Raw genomic sequence first — 5,000 nt, 5'->3', positions numbered from 1 at the left:
GGCGCCCCATCTACGTACTGTACATTGTGGGCCGGTCTCTAAGGGGAAATTTGAAAGAAGCAAAGAAAGAAACAAACAAAAGCATTGGGCCCTGATGACTATCGGTCCACCAGGAAAATGCCCTGTATGCCAGAGGACCAGTCCAGCCCTGGCTGTGAGCGGCAGTGCTGCTCTGGGGGTGTGCCGTCTCCATTTTGGCCCATTTCAGGACCTCTGCCAGTTTCGGTCATTGTTACAGGAAAGAAACAATCTCTTTCTGTGCAGCAAAAGGAGAGGGGGCGGGGGGTTGCATCGAAATGATGATGTTGGCCTCAGAAGCATGCACACACGCACGAACGCACGCATGCACACGCACGCACGCATGCGCACACACGCACACATGCATGCACTCACACACACACACACACACATGCATGCACGCACGCGCACGCACACACACACACACACACACACACACACACACACACACACACACACACACACACACACACACACACACACACACACACACACACACACAAATGAAAACTATACCCTCAATCCAAGTTTAACCTCAGTTGGCATGAAACTAGTTCTTCTGTCTAAAACCGCAACCACTGCCCAAGTTATGCTTTCCCTAATGAGGGGATGAGCAAATTCAATCCAGTATGTAGGAGGAGTTCAAATATGGCTTCTACCCACACACACCAACACAGACATAACCACACACACACACACACACACACACACACACACACACACACACACACACACACACACACACACACACACTCTCTCTCTCTCTCTCTCTCTCTCTCTCTCTCTCTCTCTCTCTCTCTCCCTGTGACGTTCTATCACACACACGTACACACACAAACACACACACACACACACACACACACACACACACACACACACACACACACACACACACACACACACACACACACACACACACACACACACACACACACACAGCTCATGTCTAAATAATGTGTGACTTGAACTCTGGGGGGGATTATGTCAGTGTAATGCAACAGTAGTGCGTCGTTTATGAGAACAGTTTAACCGCGGCGTGCTGCAGGGATTTGCCACGGAGCGAGCAGTCAGTCCAACCCCCTTAGCCTTGAGTAAACACACATGAAGCACCAATTCACAAATGAGTGGCTGTCAGCGCTTTTCACTCCTGCAAAATTACATAGCAGCAACTGCCGTTGATCGAAAATGAAAAAAAGGGGGAAAAAAGAGAAAAACAGCAATTATTAGGCATCTGTAAAATATTAATTGTAAACGAATACATTTTTTAGTCAAGAGGGTCGCCTTGGAGTATGTTGAGTTTGGAGGGAAAACATCTCCCCTCCTCTCCTCTCTCTGTGTGTGAGTGAGAGTAGGCAGCAGGGAAAGGGACACTGCAACTAGGGAAGCCGACGGGGAATAAGGGGTCAGTTGTCCAGGGCCGAGGGAGTCTGGGGGCCCAAATTTGCGTCCTAATTACATTGTATACATGGCTCTAAATTAACTTTTTTCATCACAAGCCAAAATGGCTAATAATCTCACTAGCCAAAAACACACTAACTAATGGGTCAAAGTGGCTTGTAAGTTTTCTTTTGTACCAGCCAAACTGAATTTTCACCAGCATTTGGCTGGTTGGAGGCTGTTAATTTAGAGCTCTGATTGTATGTATTGGATTGGGGGGCTTTCAGATGTCTTTGTACTGGGCGCAGGAAAAGCTGTCAGCGACCCTGATGCTGCTGCTGCTGTTGCTGTTTCTACTGCGGCTGCTGCTGCGTGTTTGACTCCATCTGTTCTCAATGCATTAAACATCAGTCACAGGGTTGCGTTCAATTCTCCCGTGTGCTACAGTACACCACGACAAGCAAAACACAAAAGCCCCCTCCCCTCAGTTCACTTCAGCATTCTTCTCGTCTTCACCTTGGAAAACGCAATGGCCGAGAGAGATCCAGTCTTTTGGCCCCAACAATAAAACAACTGCAGCAGGTTTTTGAAAGCCGGTGGTGGTGCAGTCGATTTCACAAAGAAAAAAAGAAGAGAGAGAAAAAAAGGGGTGGGGGTCAGGTGTGTGCGTGTGCGTGGGGGCCAGGTGGGGTTGGGTAGTTTGGAGTTCTGTGCATTTTCTGGTGGTACCACTCTACAGTACATGCTCCACGTGTGCTGGTCTGTGATTACGTCTGTGTCCTCTTAAAAAAGATGGTAGACCAGTGGGTCTCCAAGGGCCACATTATGTTGCGCAAATGAGGCTGAGGGCCAAACATATTGCCCGACCGTATGAACACTGATAGCACACATACTGTGTACTGGATGTGTTCATTTGTTCCAACCTCATGGCTGGCAAAATGTTTGCCGTGCTTGGGCCGGATCTGGCCCGCGAGAAGGGCCGCTCTTTGGAGACCACTGTGGTAGACCATCTGTGCGGTCAGCAAGTCTTTATAGAAACTGACTAACTAAGCTGGTATGGGTTTCATCAACTAAGGTCAGGATTGCATGTGTGGGTTGTGTTTTGGGTTTTCCATGGCTGTGCGGCCAGACTACTTTACTTATCCACGTCATTGTGTGTGTGTGTGTGTGTGTGTGTGTGTGTGTGTGTGTGTGTGTGTGTGTGTGTGTGTGTGTGTGTGTGTGTGTGTGTGTGTGTGTGTGTGTGTGTGTGTGTGTGTGTGCGTGTGTGTGCGTGTGTGTGCGCGTGCAGTAGGCTATGTATAGTGTGTGTGTATGTGTGTTCGCGTGTGTCATGCTTGCGCGCATGTGTGTGTATGTTTGTATAAAAATGTCAAACAAACAGCTAGTTTTAATTATTGTAGATGTATCGGTAACACTTTATTTTAGGGATACATCTATTAGCAGTAATAGATACAATGTTAATGCCTAAATAAGTAACTTAAGGCATGTACTAAGCAAATGCTAAGGCCTACTAGGTCCTTACTAAGGTTAAATTGGTAATAAATCCCTTAGAGTGCATGGACAAGACATTTGCGAATACATGCCTAACAAATGTTTGATTTTGCTTTGTACATGCCTTACAAGGTACTTATACAGGCACATTGTATGTATTAGTGCTAATAGATGTATCCCTAAAATAAAGTGTTACCGATGTATCAGTATTGGTGTGTGTCTTTGAAATATGTTACATTCAAATGATTGGTTCAAAATGGAAAGAGAGCAACATAATGCAATATGTACAGTACAGTATATGGCATTACGATATGCGATCCTGCCTTTTTACAAGATTGCAGGAGCAAGTGATAGGAGAATAGGCACTTCCTTCCTGTAAGTCTCCCCTGTCCTGTGTTTTTGGTGTAGCTGTTTGTGTGTGGTGGTGGCCCCTTGTCTCCTCTTGTCACTTACACGTCGCTAACAGATCGTACACGATCTGATCAGAGTGTGTGATTAGGGCGGGTGGGGGTTTGTGTGGCACAACGATCCATCCTTTAAACAAGGAGCGGTGAAACCACAGACGACAGAGATGGTGTCAGTTACACATCCTGCCAGTACCACCCCATCCTCACAGTCATCACTGCTCTCCGCTCCGCTAACCCCTCACCACCACTTTCCACTTTCTCTACATCCACCTTTACGTAGGTCCCCTTCACCTCTCCAACTCCATCTCCGAGATTGGTCACTTCTATGTTCAGGTGTGTGTGTGTGTGTGTGCGTGTGTGTGCGTGTGTGTGCGCGTGTGTGTGTGCGTGCGTGCGTGTGTGCGGGCGGGCGTGCGTGCGTGCGTGCGTGCGTGCGTGCGTGTGCGTGTGCACTCGCGTGCGTGTGTGTGTACTCGTGCGCGTGTTTGTGTGTACGTATGCATGATTGCATGTACAAGTGTGTGAGTGTGTGCATATTTATGTGTTTTTTCCATGCACTTACAGTATGTGTTTGTATGGCTGTGTAGGCTACTGTTTCTATCCTATGTTTACGTGTGTGCATGTGCCATACATTATTTATATCTGTGTATATACTGTACATGTTAAAGCACACATGCGTTTGGGTTTTGGCAGGTTCTGAAACAAGAGCAGGCGCTCCATTCTGCATGAGAGTTTTGTTGGAGATTAATGAGCTGATGCTTTGTTATGTGCAACTCATAGAGGTAGTAATGGTGGGGTGGCGTCCGCGCCCATGTCTTTTTCTGAGCGTTTCGCTCAGTGCCTAATTCCAAGAACAGTATGGCGAAAAGGAAGAAAGGAGTCGCACACAAGAGCTGAATGCAAAATCAAAAACTGTATTAAACAAAGCCGAATAAAGTAAATAAAACCGACAGACAAGGGACAAACTTTTTGGGTCTAGCCCATCATCAGTCCCAGCTCATATAGAGGTAGAACATGGACTAGAGGTGACACAGCCATTTGTGACACCACTGGAAAACGGCAAGTGCAACCTCCATCTTGTGTAGGTAGTGCACTAACCTTCAGTCAATACGAATCAATGGAGAACACGCCCACCTCTGTCAAAAAATGTACCAAAACGGTGTGAATATGAAGTGAGACATTAATCAAGGACCAGATTTCAAATGTCAGGATACATATCTACTTAAGTCAAATGAGTTGATAAAATACATTTTATTTGTTATGTAGATACTGTATTTGGCAACACACTTCAACTATTGTCCTTGAATAGTAAATTAATTGAAATGTTAACATTATTAAGCCATTTTTGACATCCATTCATTTCTCAGATCTACCTCCAAATAATGGCTGCCAGGATTGCCGTGAAACAGGGGGAGAGGTCACCTCTTGTGTAATGTTGTACCTCTATGGTGCAGCTCTTACTTACACCAGGGCCTGAGACAGCTCACGGCCAATCACTCAATAGGCTACACTGCCCTACAAAGGTAAAGTGCAGTAACTCCATATTTTGTCAAATTTGGGTTTAAACTGAAAATACTCTTCATAACGCCTCCTTTGTCTTGTGACAAAGCCGTATGCTTCAAATGTGTCCCGTAATGCTATTGCATAAACTGCAATATTCATCCTAATACCAAGGTTTTGAAGGCCTTTTTCTCAGTGTCAATG

This window comes from Engraulis encrasicolus, chromosome 22 (assembly GCF_034702125.1).
Source record: "Engraulis encrasicolus isolate BLACKSEA-1 chromosome 22, IST_EnEncr_1.0, whole genome shotgun sequence".
Classification (NCBI taxonomy): Eukaryota; Metazoa; Chordata; class Actinopteri; order Clupeiformes; family Engraulidae; genus Engraulis; species Engraulis encrasicolus.
This window is presented reverse-complemented; position numbering follows the sequence as displayed.